Source organism: Parasteatoda tepidariorum, chromosome 7, assembly GCF_982258835.1.
Source record: "Parasteatoda tepidariorum strain Cologne lab strain chromosome 7, Ptep-v5.0, whole genome shotgun sequence".
In the NCBI taxonomy this organism is placed as follows: domain Eukaryota; kingdom Metazoa; phylum Arthropoda; class Arachnida; order Araneae; family Theridiidae; genus Parasteatoda; species Parasteatoda tepidariorum.
Window position 1 is genome coordinate 74,774,527 of NC_141761.1, and position 21,171 is coordinate 74,795,697.

The window sequence follows — 21,171 nt, forward strand, 5'->3', positions numbered from 1 at the left end:
TGTGTATACCTGAATATTTTTTTTTAAAATTTAACAATTTAATTAAAAAAATTGTTTAAAAAGAAAATTTCAATTAAAACATATAAAGGAGGAAATAATAAAATGGAATTTTTCTAGACCTTTTATTTACGATAAACTACAAAATCTAAAACTCAATAAGATAGTTTAAATTTTTTTTAAATGTAAAAAAAAATTTTAAAAAAATTTTTACTTATCTTTTTCTGAAAAAAAATACAGTTTAGGTATTATTTAATTTATCAAACCTTTTACTTTTTATAAGACGTTAGAACTACCCTGTAATATGGAATTTCTTTTGAGTAAGACTGGCATTGCTCATCTTACCCTCATTACAACATACTTGTCCTTCTCAAGCAGTACTTTTGAAATTACTACGTCATAAATTGCAATCTAAAAACTCGCGATTGTCGTCAAGCGTGAAGAGTAAAACTTTAATCCTCACCTGATTTATTATCAACGTTACCCTTAGAAATTGAAATGAACTGGCATCTATAACTTTTTAAATGCCATTAGAAATTGATCAAACTAATTGGTTTACTTGAATTGATTAGGCAATTAGCTGACTTTTTATAACTATTTTGTAGTCTGGAGACATATAGGGTCGTTTTACGATTTTTCTTACTTTCGAATGCGCGTAAGGTGCTTATATTAATTACCATCTTATATACCCGAACGAAATTGTTGCGTGTTTCAGAACTTATTACATACGAATCTTAAGACGTGGTGGCTCAGGGAAAATGGTGTTCGCCTCTCAATGAGGTGAACCTGGATCGAATCCCAGCGCTGGCTGGTGGATACAAGCCCGCACCGGGCTCGAACAGATCTTAATGCCAACGTAAAATACCCTCAGTAATAGACGGTAAAATTGCTTAGAGTACACTTGGTTTCAGGCTAACCGTGGGAGGTTTTCAGGGTATTCCTCTCCATGTAACGCAATGCTGGTTTATTATCAAAGGGAAAATTTTATTTTGAAAATTGGATTTAATTTCTTTTAATTATGTCTCAATCAATAAAATTTTCGACATTTTGACATTTTAATAATATTTTTTTTAATTTCCATTTCTCCCAAATATATTAATTTTAAATCATTAATGAGTTGGTTTTTCTTCTTAACTTTTTAGAATGAGTCGAAAAATGTGTGTAAAGAATGATGATTATGGAAAAACCAGTTTAGTAGTTGTTCATGTACAACCCTGTTCATATTCAATGAAAGGCGCATCAATGTTTTGATACACGTTGTTAACTCTTACCTCTTTAAACTAGAAATTCTGAATGAATGCATTAATAGACAAAAAATACACTAGCATATATATATATATATATATATATATATATATATATATATATATATATATATATATATATATATATATATATATATATATATATATATATATATATATATATATGTAATAAATAAATAAAAACAAAAAAAAAACACTAAGAAAATTAAGAATTTTACTTATTGCGCATAAGCTGCAATCCTTGGTAACTAACAAATCTAGCTCACTTCAGTAATGCAGCAAGAACGCACTTTAATGCAAAACTCCCCTAGTCACGCAAATTACGCTTTTGTTTTCAAATTTTGCAATCTGGCAATCTCGTTACGAAATCATTCTTGAAAAATTTCCCGTTCATGTAAGTTCATTTGAATTCGCTGCTTGCTTTATAGACTTCATTTCATGTTATATTCTGTTTTTTCTTTATATTTCATTTTCTGTTTTTAGGTGATATTTTTACTTATTATGTTCTATTTTATTTTATTTGCTGTAATTTTTTTGTAAAATTTTTGGAGTGCTTCTCATACTATTGTATTGATATATTTTACTTTGGCTATATTGATGCAATATTAGAAAGCACTCTTTTTTGCCGATATAATCGCGTGGGATGATTAAATGATTATATCTTTTATTTTCCGGATTTTTTTAATTATTTTTTTCATTGTTCTGTAATTTTTCCATTGTTTTCTCTACATTTTGAATATATATATATATATATATATATATATATATATATATATATATATATATATATATATATATATATATATATATATAGATAGATAGATAGATAGATAGATATACAGAGAGAGAGAGATAAAGCAAGGCAAGATCCTTGAGCCTATGGACAAGCTTAAACATCAGTTAAACAAAACAAAGAATGTGCCTAATATAATTGATCCGCTAAAATATTTATTTTCTCTTTTTCCAGTGAGAGTTTTCTAGAAGCTTCATTCTCTGAACTTTTTAGGGATTATTGCATGATTCAGAAATCTACTTCAAATCAGAAAGGTCCTGGGTCAGAATACCGGACCAAGCATGGATGTTCTTTTATTCTTTGTACTATCTGTCCTTACTGTGGGAGCAACGTTAGCCCATCTATTACCATACCCCTGAAAGAGTGGCCAGCAAATTTGCCCTACTGATACCTGAATGACTACTGTCAATCGTGGATGGGCATTGGAAATTAAAAATGTTTCAGAAAATATGATTCCATACGTTTGCAAGTGCAAGTGTTAATGCACATGGTTATTTGTATGACAGATAGCATACAAGTAGCTGTATGTGCTTACTCTTCCAATTTATGCTTTACTTTTTTTATTTTTTTTTTATTATTTTTTTAAAAAAATAATGAGAATGCGTAATAGATATGATATTCATTGCTTGAATACGAACTGTTAAAAAACATATCGTGCACAACTACTGCTTTTTAAGATATAGTAAACAAGATTAATACCATAAAATACTTACATATCATACACTTTTACTGACTTAGGTCATTTGTTTCCTTATAAAAACAACTCCTTCTTTCTCATTGTCAACAGATTTCCACATCAGGCAGATATATTTGCGAAAAGCTCAAATCTTCTCCCTCCACTAACAGACATTAACAGACACTGCAATAGACGCCACACAGCAATCCCGTGCATTCATCGTCGCTATCTATACTTGGTTCGTGTCGCGTCGCTTAACAAGTGAACAAAATAGATCCAAGAAGCCCCACGCTTGAATTCTCAGGAGATAGACTTCGTTATTGCCGATTCTTCTTTATTTATGGTAGTCAATATTGAATTTTGGACCAAGGTGTTCAAAGCACTGGAAGAGTTGGCATTATCTATAAGTGTTTCGCCAGCTTTTACGTCGATTCAGAAGGAGTTTCTGTGAAGGAAATGTAAAGGGAAAAGAAAAATTAGTTTTCACAGTTTCGGAGCTCTGAATAATGGTTTATTTGTGAGATAAATAACTTTTGTTGATGTTTCTGTTTTTATCAGTATGTTGAGAGGTTATAAGTTTTCATTCATTTTATGCACCGTTCATGGAAATCAATAAATGCAGCGCTGCAGCTGTATGTGTACTGTTTTATATAGATGAAATATTTTTATATTATTACTAATATTATAGCATATTTCATAATTAAAATAAACTAAGCAGCATATATTAATGTAGACATCAAATATTTGTTTGCTTCTAATAGAGAAAATAGCAGAGCAAATTTTCATCTGTACTATTTGGCTAGTTTCTCTGAACTTAGGTAAAAAAAATTTACAAAGCCAAAAAAAATTTTTTTCAATAATTTTTATTTTAAGCTGAATGAAATATTAAAATCCAAATTAAAGTTTTATAATTCAATGCTACGTTAATAATTCTTAATTGATATTTCCATTCATAATGAGCATTTTTTAATCGTAACTCTATTCATTATTCAAATTCATACTGATGAATGTGTAACTTATAATTCTATTAATACCAAAGACTTCGTATAATAATAAGTACTTAATAAAAAATGTAATAAATAATAACTAATTCATAATAAATACTCCCTTTCATACTTCTCATTCCTATTTATAATTCAGTAACGGCTATGATGTCTTCATACTACACTCTTCTGAATGCCTAAGTCATTTTGTTGATTACTAGTTTAACCCGTTCTAAACCTGTTCTTCATACGTAGTGAAAAAAATGCTAAATAATCAAAAATCCGTATTTATCATTACAATGAAATAATGTGCAAACGGAAATACAATGACCGGTACAATTAATTAAGCTAATTTAAATTCCATTAAATTAATATAAATTCCATTTTTCTTTATTTTTTTACTAGTTGCTTTCCTGTCTGGCTTATTCACTGATACTCCATTCTTGTTCATACCACACTCTTTTAAATCTCCGAATCATTTTACTGATTACTAGTTGAATATACGTTTTTCGTACAGGGAAAAATCTAAATAATCAATAAATCAGCATTAATCAACGCAACAAAATCACACACAAACTGAAAGACAATAACTGACGCAATTAATTAAGCATAAACATTTCAATTTTTTTATTTGCTACCCTTTCCACTGGGCTCATTCACTCATCGTCATACTACACTCGGCGAAATGTCTGAATCATTTTATTGATTACTAGCTGAACACCCATTCTTCATACTGAGTGAAAAAAAAGTACACACATTAAATTTTAATGAAAAATTCCACTTTGTATTTTTTATTTGTTGCCCTTCCCGGTGGTTTTATGTTCCATTATATTATATTATATTATATTATATTATATTATATTATATTATATTATATTATATTATATTATATTATATTATATTATATTATATTATATTATATTATATTATATTATATTATATTATATTATATTATATTATATTATATTATATTATATTATATTATATGATATTACATTACATTACATTATATTATATTATATTATATTATATTATATTATATTATATTATATTATATTATATTATATTATATTATATTATATTATATTATATTATATTATATTATATTATATTATATTATATTATATTATATTACATTACATTACATTACATTACATTATATTACATTACATTACATTACATTACATTATATTATATTATATTATATTATATTATATTATATTATATTATATTATATTATATTATATTATATTATATTATATTGTATTATATATTAATGCTATTGCTTATGTTTAACTCGCAATAGTCAAAAATTACCTTAATCAACAATTTTCTCTGGTGCATTTTTCGTTGGACCATAAATACTTATTTAAAAGGTACCTAAAGTAAAAGGTATCTTGGTACCAATATTAATATATTTAGTATCTATTAAAACAGCAATCAACATAAAAGCTGTAGTACCTGCTACTAAAATTAATTAAGGATCATTGGTATCAATAATGATAAGGCAATTTTTTATGGTTTTCCTTGACAGACAGGTACCTTTTGTAGGAAATAAATTTCCTTATTTCAGTTTGTACCAAGTACAAAATTATTTGAACATTACGGGAACTAATATCAATATGCAGTTGTTTATGGTTCTCATACACATTGAAAAAAATTCGGATTAAATTACTGTAAAATGTACTGGTACTTTGAGTAGAAGATTGCCACAACATGTGATTTTATATATTATTTTAAGTACGAATTCGATGAAATCATCACCGTACGATGAACAATTATAAGCGCTGATTTTACATGTGATAGTCTGACATAGGAAACCAAAGCTAAATAACATCGGGAAAATTCATGCAAATACTTTGTCCTTCTTAATGTAATGGGGATTTTAAATCTGAAATTAATTTTGCTTCCAAATCTTAAATTTTTTAAAGTATCTTTTTAGTCCATTTTTTGTTAAAATGTTCAAGTTGAAAAACATTATGTATTACAAGGGATATTACTTAAATATTTCAACTTACTTCTTCCTCTATTCAAATGCACACCGAGAATCAGGTCATAATAAGAAAGTGCCTCTAGCAGTGTATGACGATTTTAATTGTTATGATTTTAATTTTGTCTAAAAAAATGAATGTACTCATATCTTAATGACGAATGTCAATTGGATTCAATGTCAATAGGAGAAAAAGAGAGAAAAAAAACAATTTCTTGAAACATAAAAAAAAAGTTTAAATGTTAAAAAAAATAATCACGCAATAAAGTTCTGCTTCAAATAAAAACAAAATTAAAAAAATTATACTAACTACATTTCAAATTGAATCACTTATTTTCTAAATATTTAATGAATCACTGAGAGTTATTAAACAAGAGATAATTTATAATTTCAAATAAAGATATAAAGGGAATTCATTATACTCACTTTTTATTTATTTTAACCCATTTGTGAATTGATAATAGAAACATATTTTATTCCTCACTTTTTAAATTTATAATTCTATCTAATTTGCTAACTTATCGCTTCTTAAAGAAAAAGAAAATTAGTTCTGTCAACACATTTAATTGGAATTCGAAATTAAGCTTCTAAGCAATTTACATCCTCTCCTCTCAATTCCAAATCCCAAATTCACAAATAATACAAGAACTTTATGCCGATTTTCTCTGCATCTTCAATGGCAATACTCTTTGTTTGAGAAAAGCATTCGGCTAACTTTTTGAAAGAAGAAAGAATAAAAGTAAGTTTTAACTTCTGATTACGAACCCGCTCAAACTAATTTTCTATGCCCAGCAGCTTTTAAATTTAAACGCAAGTTTAGCGTAACAGTAGATAAATGAAGCGAAATCAATCCTCCGTTGCGAGATGGAGCACTGGTTTCAAATGGACTTAATATGCCAAGATAGTTCTTGGCTAACTCAATTTATTATTCGTTTACCATTACCTTGTCTCAGAGCATAGCGTTAAAAATGAAGAATTGAAATGTTGGAGTATCATGACTTGGAAAGTTTAAGATGGTATTTCTTTCATTTTTTATAGAGAAAGATAATGTTATCTTTGTATGCTTTCGCGTCGCAATTCTCTAGTGTGTTTTGTTTGTTTTCCTTTGCGCCATACCCCGGGCTTTGTTTGACCTTTAAAAATACATTTTGAAAGTTGGTTTATGTACATTCGTGTGATTAGGATAAATATTGTAAGATTTGTTTTCAATGCCGTATGGATTTGCTTTAAAAAAGGAGGAGATGATATTGTTAAGTTATAAAAGATTTTCTTTTATCTGGAATTTTTTTAATAAATCTAAACACGCTGCGGTATGAAGGATTCGTATTTCAAATTGAATGTAATATTTTGGTTCTTTACTTACATTTTTAAATAAGATACTGATATAAATTAGTTAAGTAACTTATACATTGTAATACAAGTTCTAGTTCATATTTGTTTATTTATTTAACATTTTTAATTTTGTAAGAGTGAAAACACCATGACGCTTTGTATGAAAATGTCAGTTGACAAAAACAAAACAAAATTACTTATGTATGATAGAAGAAGACATATTTATGCTAAAGAATTACATAAAATGTTTTTAAACTATAGTTGTTTAAATTTAGCATAAGATTGGAAATTAAGTAAATAAGTGTATTGTAACAAATACTCATTAGGGGAGAATTGTAACATTTTTTACTTAACTATTTTTAACTAACAAAAAATCCAATATATTATTAGTATTAATTGACAGACGAGTAAAGTAGACTATCCTCTACTATTAAAAGAACCTTATTTTTAATGTTATTATATTAGCTATTAACAATTTTTGACAGTCGTACACTTGTTACAATTGTCCCCACTTACGGGGTAAATTGTAACAGATCATAAATTCAACTAAAGCATAGTTAATTATATATATTATCATAGTTGTGATATATTTTTTTATTGATCAAAATAGTAGTGATATTTTAGGAGTAAAAATAATAATTAGCGGAGACCTAAGGGGTTAAACTTTTAACTTTAAGGGGTTAAAAATTTTAATTTATGCTGTGAAAGGTGACAAATAAAATAATGCACATGCAACATAATATAAATGATATAGGAAGCTATTGGTGGTTTTAAAAGAGTTAAGTAATGGTTTGTAAACATAAGATTATTTATTTTCAGCTGTTACAGTCGTCCCTTTACTTATTGCTACAATCGTCCCCAAGACGCCATTTCAGCTTCATTTGTTTAAAACAATGCTAGTTAGTCAACAAACCTAATTTTTTTAATGAAATGTTAATTAAGGTGTCCACTTACATATTCGGTTATTTTTATTTGTTTAAACAAAATTACTTTGTTACAATATAATATTCTAGTACCAAAAAAAAGTACTTACGTAGCGTGAAAATATCTTTTGTGATCTAACTCCTTCAAAAGTACATAAAAATGGTTGCCAGCAGGGGTGTACATGTAGATTTATTAAATACACCTTGTGCGCAACCTATGAACCAAATCTAGAACCCGACGCTCGAAATTTTTGCTCTGTTACAATCGTACCCTGTTACAATTGACCCCACTCTCCCCTACTCTAAGACTTTCTTTCTAATAACATTCTAAAAAGAAATTATCTTTGCAATTTTTGAAAATAAATTATTACTTATCAATAAAGTAGAAACGATAGTTAGCCACTAAATTATGTATTTTATTTTATCAAAAATTACACAATACGTTATAAATTTTTAAGTATGTTCTACACCACTACAATGTAGCATTATTTAATACATTGAGCCCTTGATTTCATATGTTCTTATTCCTATTGCACCATGGAATAAATTATGGCTCCCTATTCCTCCCTGACTTCCTTCCTAATAACTTTCCTAAAAAATGGAAAATTTCTCTTTTATGAAAATAAATTATTGATTATCTCTATAGGAAGGGGGGGTAGAATCTTTAATCATTTGATAAATTATTTATTTTTTACAAATTAGTATATCGTGATTCCTTTTAAATTTCTATGTATCTTCTACGCAACTACGTGTGATATTATTTAATACATTGAGCACTTGATTCTATGCTTTCTTAATCCTAATGTACCAAACAATAATTTATAGCATCCCATTAATCTTTCACATTAAAAAAATTAATTTTTTCTTAGAGTAATATAATTAAAATGCTACTTAAAGATGGATATTTTTTACTCAAGGTACTTGATATTTTTATTTTACGGAAAGCTAATTCCTCATAAAGATAATAAACAAGAAGTTAAATTTTTACTAAAAGTGTATACCCAATAACAATATATATTTTTACTTCAATTTATTTAAAAATAAATTTAAACTTTCTTAAAATATAAAAGCAAGCTTATAAAATATACATTTTTTTAAAGTTAAATTAGATTTTATTTCACAAGGCGCTTAGTACTTTGTTGTGTGGGAAAGTATTTCCTCATAAAGAAAATTAGCAAATAGTTAAAATGTCACCAACCATACTTATAGAATATCGACTTTTATTTTTACTTCAGTTCATTAGAATGAAAATTCAAAAGTTTTTTTTAAGAAAAGAATTTATAGTAGATATATTTGTTAAATGAAAAAAAAACGAGATTATTTTACACAATACACTTACAATATATTATTTTGCTGAAAATTAATTCCCCATGACGACAATTAACAGTGAGTTAAAATGTCACTAAAACGTTTACAGAATATCTTTTATATATTTACTTAAGTTTATTAGAAATTAAATACAAAAGTATATTTAAAAAAAAGAGAATTTATAAAGATGAGTTTATAAAAGAAAAAATTATTAAATATTGTAGTCAAATCAATTAGCTATATATTCAAATCCAAATTTTTGACGCAAGTAAATAGGAAATAGATTGTGTTTTAAAATTCATGAAAACATTACTACTTGTAATGATAATTTTAAAGTCTTTATAAATCACATGCTTCAAGAATTGCTTTCTGAATTGTGTGGAACATAAAATAATACTCCCGCTTTACCTTGTCGTCAGAAGCTTTAAAATATCGACTCTAATTATCTTCGGGCATAGCAATACACCGAAAATCTTTTAAATTTTCAGACATCTTTATGTCGGATAAAACATAAAAGTCGATTTGACTAAGTCTTGGGGAATGAAAGAAGGAGAATAGTTTTTCATTGTTCTATTTTTATACCAGTACAAAACCTTCTTCCTCGTGGTAGAGGCTTTTTGAATATCGGCTGCTTAAGAGAGCTATAGGTTTTCCATTACTTTTTGACATTTATAATGGAGTTGAGGATACGGAGCAAGACAATGATAGATGTTGCTATTACCACTGAACCTATTTCATTTGCTCTTTGAAACGATCATGATTGTATTATATTAATCTATGATTTAATCTAGTGTACATATGTATGTCTATGGACAAACTTTATTCTGTGTTATCGATATATAACGATAAAACTGAATAAATGCATATTAATGTTTTTAAAAAAAAGTAGCATTACATTTGAATTACACGAATGTACACATAGTTAAATCAAGTTACAAACAATTAGAAAGAATAACAAAAAAAAGTTTTTTTTTTCAAAAAGTATTATGCTGTCAAGTTACATTAGAAGAAAATAACATATGTGTTTAATTCACAGAATAACAATTTACTAATAATAAAAAGAATCCATTGTAATGGAAAGAGATCTAAGGCAACATATTTCAGATTTTTGCGTGATAATTTTAGCATTTTCCCTATTGTTTCAATTGATGATCTAGATCTGGGGTTTCGAACTGGCGGCCCGGGGGCCGCATCCAGCCAGCGAAGCCTTTTTTTGTGGCCCGAGAACAAAATTATATTAGTTGTCATTTTTCGGCGCTTAATTTTCGTAAAACTATATGGTAAAAACTTTTCTTGTTAATAAAAACCTAATTTCTTCGTTTCTGTGAAATTAACATACCAACGGTGCAAAAAATTTATTTCACAGGTTTTGCATCGTGTATGTTGCTCTTTTTTATTTTATTTTTTTGTATTTTGTGAGTATAATTTAGCATGTGCTTATCAGAAATTTTCTCGAAGAAATTTTCCGATTTAATTTTTTGAAACCACTCATTTTGGACGAAAATATTTACACACACATTTTTAATTTTTAATTTAAAATGTAAATATCTATTCTCTGGTAGTTGCAGCAGACAAACCTTAATTTTCTCATTGAATATTTTGTGTGCTACTATGTAAATTTTATTACCAACCTTTCTAAAGTTTTATATCTTAACAATTAGATATCTGTTGCACATTAATTGTTTAATACATAGGTGCACATTAAAGTTATTGTAGCCCGAAATTTTATTTTTTATTTAATATTTTTAGAAATATTATTAATAACAATTAAATTTTTTTTAAAATCTATTTCTTACTTCAATTTGCAATTCAATACTTTTGTTTTGTACAACTTGGTAAAAATCTGCCATTAATATTTAATGTTCCTTTAAACATGAAAGAGTCCTACATAAAATTAAGATAAAGTTGCGACCCGCCATTTGATTTGTGTTTTTAATTGTGGCCCCAGGTCTCATGTAAGTTGGAAACCCCTGATCTAGATCCTTTCAATTAGTTTATATTTGATCCTTTCATTTAAATACAATGCATTTGAAAAAACCTGCACATACAATAACAACACAATAATAAACACAATTGTATAAAACATATTGTAATTAATAAATCTTGTAACAATTCTTGAACAGTAAGGATTAATAAAATTCCGTGTCGAATATATATATAGCTATGGCAATTAATAAAATTTTGAATGAAATTCTTAAAATTCGGGGTAAGCAGCAGTCATCATATCTTAACCACGCAGATTACAAAACGTTGATATAATGGCAAATGTTTTATATTCTTGTTAATACGTTGACCAAATATTTATTTCAATAAACAGATAAATAAAGTTTTTTATTGCGCTATAAAAATTACGAGTTTTCATAATTTGGTTTCTGGTCATTAACTATTAAATGACAAATTTGAAAAACATGTTAAATTAATATCAAGCATAAGAATTTGAATTAAAATTTGTACAAACAGTTACTAATTAAGCCTATAAAATTTCTAAAATTTCTATTTCTTCTATATTAAGACTATAAAATTTCAAATATACTGTAAATTAAAACAAGTTTATTCATGTGCTAAGCATACGCGTTTTCGTTCACTTACGCGTTTTCGTAACTTGGTTTCTAGTCATTAACTATTATATGACAAATTTGAAAAATATATTAAATTTATATCAAGCAAAAGAATTTGAATTAAAATTCGTACAAACAGTTACTAATTAAGACAATAAAATTTCAAATATACTGCAAATTAGAACAAGTTTATTCATGTGCTAAGCATACGCGTTTTCGTAATTTGGTTCTTGGTCATTAACTATTCAGAGACAAATTTGAAAAATATGTTAAATTTATATCAAGCAAAAGAATTTGAATTAAAATTTGCACAAACAGTTATTAATTACGACTATAAAATTTCAAATATACTGTAAATTAGAACAAGTTTATTCATGTACTAGGCATGTTACACTGTGAATTAATGTTATATATACTGTGAATTATTACACTACACAAGTTATACTGTGAATTAATATATAGAGGAAAGTTGTCTACATTGTACTAAATTTCGCATGCAGTTTTTTATCACTGAAACTTTTTATGAGTTTTTTATCACAAATCACTGACAATTATGTTTAAAATATTTTAATCACGAAATAAAGTTATTTAGATGCATAATTATATTTCGGTATTGATGCTTTGCAGTAAGTATTTTATTTTTTACTCATTTTTGCAAGTGGTACGATATAGGAAATGGGTTACCTAATTCGTATCCTCTGCTTCATAAATCGTACCAACCTCAAAAATATTGAGTATTTACGACTAAGTAAATAAGTAGACCATGAATGAAGCAAATTAATTATTTAATATCATAATACGAAATATAATATTAAATTTTTGAATTAAATTTATTTTTGTTATTAAATTTTATATTAAATTTAATATAAAATATGATATTAAATATTTGAATTAAATTAATTTTTGCTATTAAATTTAACATTAAATTTAATAAGAAATATGATGTTACATTTTTGAATTAAATTAAATTTTGTTACTAAATTTAATATGAAATTTTGTTACAAGCTTATATCTGCAAAATTTTAATACAGTATGATTTGGCGTGTCACAAAGTTCAAGCGTTTATTTTTTAATTACTGCTTGTAAGACTGTACCTCATTTTGGAATATATAACCAACTTCCTTCATCTTAGGTTTTAGAAATAGAGAAATAGGTGCGAAGGAAGCCTTTTAACAAATGGTTAACTATGGTTTATATATGGTCTACGACCAAAATTCAGTAATGTAAAATTCCCATTGAAGTATACAGGCAGTAATCCCAAAATTGAAATAAGAAATATATAGCTTTAAAAAATTGAGTCTTATGTACTTAAAGCAGGAAAGAAAATTGTGAACTTTTTTTAACCATGTTAGTCAATGTATGAATTCCTCAGAAAATCTCTAAATTCTCAGCAATTTCAATTAATAAAAGTGCATTAGATTTCTAACTATAAGAAATTTATAGGCGAATAATTTGTTAGAAAATTACTTAAATGAGGATTTCACGAAGTTTACCATTTACGTCGGACATTTTTTCGGTCTTATATTAGCTTTATGAAAAACATTTACTACGAATACCGAATATTGAAATAGTTTCCTCAGCTAACAGCTACAAATATTCTCATCTCCACTACGTCACTAAATGACTCTACATCCAAACAGTAGCTGTATTTGTTACTGTAAAAAATGCTGATTCAAATTACGGTAAAAGTACCGGAACTCAAGGTGAAAATACTTTTTACCGTAAGATATAATGGAACGAAAAATCGGATTTAATGTATTCTTTATATACAGTAATATTTACTGTAAAATCATAATTAAATAGCTATTTCTGTGGAAATTACAACATAAAATGTTACGGTGAAATTAGATTTTTCTGTTAAAATGGATTTTACAGATGCTGCACTCTAAAGGGGGTTTAGTAATTTTTACCGTAATTAGATCCAAATTATTTTACAGTGAAGTAAGTAACTTATATTAATAAAAAAACAAAACATGTTATTAATGATAATAAATTTCAAAGATGATTTGTTAATAAACAGTCTCCAAAGCCTTATTTTGCCTTTAAATTATTTTTTAAAAATCTAGTATACTTTTGGCATGAAATACGGAATTAGAAAGAGAAATTTTGTTATTTTAAATTAAATATTTTAATACATATTTTTTTGCGAAGATGGATGGAAGGGCTAATAACAGACTCGATCCGTGGTAAAACGCTCGTGCCAAGGCTTTGGATCAATCTGACGTATAATATTGAGCACATCTTTAGCTTCCGTCCCCTTTTCGAGGGAACAGCTGAAGCTGTAAAAAGAAGGAGGGAGCACGTGTTCTTTTGAATTTTTTCCCATTTATTTCAAGCTCATCTGACACTTGATATAGTGTTCTTTAATGGCTACTGGACCTAATAAAGAGAAAGGAACGTCTGTGGATAACCATTCGTTTTTGTCACCCACCCTCTATGATGACTCACCCTTCAGAAAAGTTTTGCAGTCACTTGTCACAAATGAATTAAAAATATTATGCATAAATTAACTTATTTTAATCTATCACAGAATAAATAAATCACAAAAGAGTATATCGTTCGCTAAAGTGTTAGTTTGTTTGATAAGTGAAGCTAGTTTAGTAGCAATTTAACCAATAAAATATTTTAAATGTTGTTTCAACTTGTACTTTGAGTCGTGAAATTTGCAAAACATTATCATTCAAAAAATAAGGTTTATTTTGATAGTGATTGATGCAGAAAAATGCGTATCTAATATTAAAAAAAAATTGTGTATGTTATCTTACTCTATTATTCTGGATTATATTGTGATTGATGCTAAAAATGTGTATCTAAAATAAGCATAAAAATGGTGTATGCTTTCTTGCCCTACATTAGATATAATTTATAATTAGATTTTGATAGTAATTGTGGCATAAAAATGCAGATCTGGAAAAAAGTGTATTTTTTTTTTTGCATTATACTAGATATCATTTAAATTTATATTTTGATTGTTATCAATGCATAAAAATGCATATTTAAAATAAACATAAAAATTGTGTATGTTTTCGTCTTCTGAAATAGATACAATTTAGATTTATGAGTTAAACATCGTGCTAAAATTTTTAAACTTTCATATAAGCTGGAATAAAATAAATAAATTTATTATAATATTTTACTGAGTGTTTTATTTGCTGAATTTATAATTTGCTTAAAAAGATTAATTTGTTTCGCTGGTAAATTATGATTGTAAGGATGTTACAATTTTAGGGGAAAGTGAATTCAACTAAACCTAGATTGTACTATGCTGTCTTAAATGCTGAAAAATTTATTAAAAATATCAAAATTTTAATAAATTATTGCAGGATTACTTCCCTAGAGCATAATCCCAAGTAATACTAGCGCGCTTGCATTTAATATTTCGAAATAAAATATTTTCAGTAGTTGAAACTCTAGGTTATGAACTGTAGGAACATATTTTACTCTAGGTTAACTTAAACTCATTTCTTTATACTTCAACTTACTTACAAAAGAAGATTTTTTATAAAGGATTTCTCGTAAATTTCTCAAAACATTTTGACCTAATGTATGTTCTGAAGAATATTTGTAAAATGTGATTTATGGATAAAAATGCATATCCAAAATAAACATAAAAATAGTGTATGTTTTTTTGCACAATATTGGATATCATTTAGATTTAAGAGTAACTTTAAATTTCCATCCTAGTTGGAATTATATAAATTAGTTTTGTTATAACACTTGACAAAATTCGTAAATGGTAAAATTAATAATTTGCTTAACATAAATTTACTGGTAATTATGATTGTAAACAATCTGACTGGACAACGACGAAACATTTTGAAATTTATTGCAACCGCAAATAAATTTTAAAAACAGATACTGTATATTAATTTACTTCAAGTTTAATATCATATTATTGTCATTGAGAACAAAAATGAGCTAAGTAAAGTCAATCGATTAGTTACATGAGACTTATTCGATTACGTTTTAAGCTAAATTATTTGTTTACGTTGGAAAAGAAGTTCGTTTCGTAAATATTTATTCAAAAATTTAATCAAAGTGTTTTTTTTCCTTTGTTAGACCTCTGATTTCAGAACTTATTAATAACATTTTGGCGCAACCGTATATAAAATAAGTATTCATTAATGCATAGTATGTGAATATCATATAAACATAAAAAAGACTCAAAATATAGCTTATAGTAGGCAGATATGTTCAAATTGGAATATAGTATAAAAAAAACAAAATGATTCATTAAAACTTTCAAATAAATTAAATTACAGTTACTCGAAATTCTCACGAAGTTTTAAAATCCGTTTTAAGTTTAATTATTAAATAAATATTTATATAGTTAAAATGGAAAATGGTTAAAATTATTTAAAGGTATTAGTCTATAATTTTAAATCCAAAACATTTCGTTTAATTTCATTAATATTCATTTAAAAGAAAAAAAATCAACTTTTATTATTTATATTTTGTTTTGATATCAATGCATATATATTATTTGGAACACTTCTTTGAGAGTCGTTTTCTATTCGCGTAAAAAAAATTCAAGATATTTTTAAAAAATTTTTTTTGTATTTAAATATAATATACTAATACTTGATACTTTTAAAATAAAAATTACAATTTTCGAACTATATATGTATTTTTAATAAAATAAATATTTAGGATTTGTTAGAAGCCAGTATATTTTGTTGCGGTTTTTTAAGAGTTGAAGTTTTTTAAGAATAACACGTTCAATAATAACACATTCATTTCAAGGTAGGCAGTCGCTTTAACTATAAACATGAAGTGTATAAAAGTGTAATCATTATGAATTTTTTATCGAATTAAATAACTAAATTTTTACTACAGGGAACAGTTTTAAAATTAAATAAGTAATTTAACTATTAATTTGAAGTGTAAAAAAAAGATGCTATCCTTAAAGATTGAACTTTCTATGCAATTTTATTTCTAATATAATTTGTACCGAATCATTCTTTAAGTGATCAATCAAATTTAAGTCAATTTATACGCTGTAAGAAGTAAAAAAAGATTTCTGATTATTGTGCAAAAACATGCCAGAAAAGCTCTTTTGTTTTTCTGTCTTACCTCCATTGACTTTTAAAATTTAAGGTTTACATCGTAAGAAATTTGTCGGAAAAATGTTTAAATAACAATTTATTTAATTGTTATTTGACCACATTCAAACAAATTCCACATTCCACAAATCATTTTATGCGTGCCGTAAACACTGTGAAAATTTCCGTATCAAATTATGGTGTTAAGTACCGGCACTTTGGGTGTACCGTTCGCAAAATCCATTTTACTGCAAGAATGAATTTTACAGTAAAAAGCACTGGCACCTTGAGTTATGGTACTTTCTATTGTAATTTTATCCGCAATTTTTAAAGTGTAGGACAATCTTTAAATCTTTTTTTTTTCATTCTGTAGTAGACACTTTTTCAAGCAATTTCTATATAAACACTACTTCAGTTAAAAAATCTATATTATTTATTAACTGAATACTGAATACAGCAAAAAAAAAATTACACAGCAAAAAAAACAAAAGAAAAAAAAAATTGCATTGCGAAGAAATAATGTTAAATTTCAAAGAAGTGCCTGTTTGTATGCTAATATCGCAGGCAATATATGCTATAGCAATAGGTTGGTGTGGAGGCATTATTCATATTTATTCTCATCTACTGAAGTAATAAGAGAATCCCCCTTTTCACCCTTCTTTTCTCCCTCTCTTTAGGTATGACGTCATCTTTTCACTCTCTTTTTCACTTCCTTTTATTTTTTAGTCATATTTCCCTTCCTTTGAAAGGACTTTCGAGCCACGTGCTTCTGATTTAACTGTCACTCTTTCTAATGAATGGATGAAATTCCACTATTATGAAAAGATAGTCCAGAGATGTGGGGGCAATATTTAAATAGCTTCATATCCACACCTCAAACAAAGTGTATTTTAATATGGCGAATCGGATGGGTAAGGGTATTATTTAATATCTCGGAGGTGTTAATGGGAAAAAAAAGAATCAAAGAGGACATGTTAAATATGACATGAAAGTCAATATTTGTTCTTAAAGAAAAAAAGATAGACGCACTTTAAGAAATGAGATTACATTAATAAAAATGTTTCTTTGTCTAAAAATTTATCCAGGAATAAATTTAAACAAGAATAATGTTTATTTAATTTAAACATTTTTCCGTTACTTAAAGTTTTGAACAGTTTATATATAGTTCTTTTGTTCATTTTTTATTTTTATCAAACATACTAAAACAAAGAGATAATTACTTTAAAAATATTTTCCAAGATGGTTGCTAAGACAAGAAAAAAGCACTTCCCGCAATTAAAATTTTAACCAATTTCAAAGACAACTATTTTACTTATTATAATTTAATTAATATATTTATGAATAGACTTACGCTCAAAAGAATTTAAATTATTATTTTCTTCACGTTTTTCCTACAATCATGCCAAATCTTAGAAAAATTTAGATCCACGATCAAAAATTTTAATTTTCAAAATAACGAATTACTTTTCCTCCAGGTTGAAACTACACTGAATAAAATGATGATAAATGTTTATGTAGCATACCTTATCGATAATATTTAAAAATTACTACATTTTCATTTTTTTGAAAGTACTTTTACCATGCAATGTAAAAAATTCGGGACCCTAAAGCACCGGCATAACGTGTGTATAATCCGTCAAATCAATTTTTTCCGTAAAATACCATGCTGCAATTTTTACAGAAATATTTATTTAATTAGAATGATTAACAGGCAGTGCGGTAATTATTACTTAAAAAATTACGGTACATCATATTTTTTGGTAAAAATGGATTTTACAATATAAAGTATATGGTCAGGTACTTCTTACCGTAATCTGGAATATTCGTATGCTAGTAATTTAACTTTCACTTTTCTTGCACAGTTGATAGACATAATTCCACTAATATAAAAAGATAATTAAGGGGTATGACGTCAATGTTTAAATAGTGCTATAGGAGCAAAGTACACAGGTATAAGAAATTAAGAGAATTTTCAGATTCGATTATCTCTAAGACTGCGGGACCAATTTTAATGAAATTTGACATACATTGATACATTACAAAACAAATTACCATTCAACAATCGTAATGCACAAGCATGATCGTGCATAATACTCGTCAGAATCGGATTGTATAAAACAGCGATTACGGAATAAACAAAAAAAGGGGGGTCCCCTCTTACAGACATACAAGCCTTGCAGCGGAATTTCATACTTGTAATAAGATGGTTTATCATTTGCTGTAGCAATTGGCCTGAATAGTCCTGTGGCAATTTAATACTATTCGAATCCAACAAGTGTTACGCTCGATCATGGATATGTATTACAATTGTTGAATATTTATATGTTTTGTAGATACCTAGAACCTACGTACTTTACCACATACCTAGTTAAGGACATAACAGTGGCTACATCTGGAAAATTAAACCCGTTTCAATATTTTGATCAAGGAATCTATTGGACGACGTAATTTCCCTACCCTCAACTCTACACTACTTAGAAAGTCGTCCCGACAAGGTTTGCCTCTTTCTGTTCTCTTGGCTACCGCGGCTTTTAATGTTTTGTTTTACCTCTCTATTAATTTTCCTTTTTTTTCGATTAGCAGAAGTTGCGTTTTTTTTTTTTTTCAAATTTGTTTACAATTGCTCTCAATTTTCATGGAATGCCCCAATAACACTAAAAATTAAGTTTTGTCAGAATGTTTTCACTTACTAAGCTTGTTTTCATTTAATATAATTTATTGTATCTATCATTGTTTGACCGAAATCCTGTTTTATTATGTTAAGGATAAAAATGCAATAATGATTATCAAATTTAAATTCACCTACCAGAATTACATAATGATTTGACATATACATTAATTTAATATACATTAAAAAAAGGTTAATTGTGATTTGAGTGAAATTTTTGAGAATTACAAAAATAAATATTTTGAATTATACACTTGGAAAATAAAATAAGCAGAAGTAATTCTATTATGTTCATATAAATTAATTGTGTGTTAACTTTTCAGCACTAATCTTAAAAATATAAAATTTACTACTAATTAATCTATATTTTAAATACATACTATTTTTCTTATTTTATTATTTGAAATTCCTACTCATTTAAAAAGGAATTTCCAACATTAATTAGTGCTTCAAAATATCAAAGCATGGTCGGGAGAGAGTAAAAGTTTTCCAACACAAATATGAGCCGTACATACCGTAACATAAACATGAATAATTCACTAATAATAGGGTCATTTATCGACGGCTTATTTTGTTTCTTTAAAGTCGAATTTTATGTTAGAAACTTTGTTTTGTTGTTGTATAATGATTTGAAAATCATTTACGCAAATCACCAGCTGAAAAGCAGGGGAAAAAATCAAAACGTTCGAAATTTTGTTTGTCGTTATGAGTTTTAGGTCCGTCAATTATGCAATCGTCATTGTTTATTCCTTTCCTCATTTGCAGGCATCGAAGAAATAAAAATGGTTGCCATAGCGTTAAGTGCCTGCATAAATTGTGCGACTTTTTGACAGCAATTTGGCGGCCATTTGTTTCTGCCAATATTCGTTGAGTTTTTGAAAACTTATTACCTTGCATTGATTCTTTTAAAGAGGCGGATCAAAAAGGGGTTGGCAGTGAGTTTTGTGAAAGCAAGCAATAGTTTTAACCGTGACATCGTTAACGTTTGGCACCAGGCGGTGACATGCCCCAAATCGATTAAGATCTAACGAGTATCGTTTAATCGATATGGTTGCAACTCATTTTGATGTAACGATTGTGAAAGTAGTTTTGTAGCACCTATTGGAATTTTTTTTAAGTGGGTTTTGTCCGTACAGCTGATTTTTAACTTATGGCCACCAATTATAAATTAAGTGGCATTTTTTTTTCTACTCTAAAAACAATTATTAGATAACTCATAAAATAAAAATAAACTTGTTTTCGAATATATTTTGGTCTTTTTATCGTATCGATTAGCGATTAATAAGTAGCATTAAATATATTGTACTTCATTATTTTTTTTTTCAAAAATGAAATACTTGGTAACGTTTTTTTATATTACAATATTTGAACAATTAAATTTTTTCCGCTTTGTTTTCTCTTTAACTAACATTTAAGGATAAAAAAGATAATAGTTAATCAATGTACTTTATTGCATGACTGGTAGCCTTCAGCCTTCCATGATTAGCCTCACCAAAGATGAACTTAATTGGTAACTTAGAAGTTACATTTAAGGCTATAGCAATATAACAGAATGGACTATAAAAAATGCAATGTTATTTCTGTTAGGTTGACAATGGCATCGACGTAAGCAATTCTCTGCTACGTTTGGTCAATA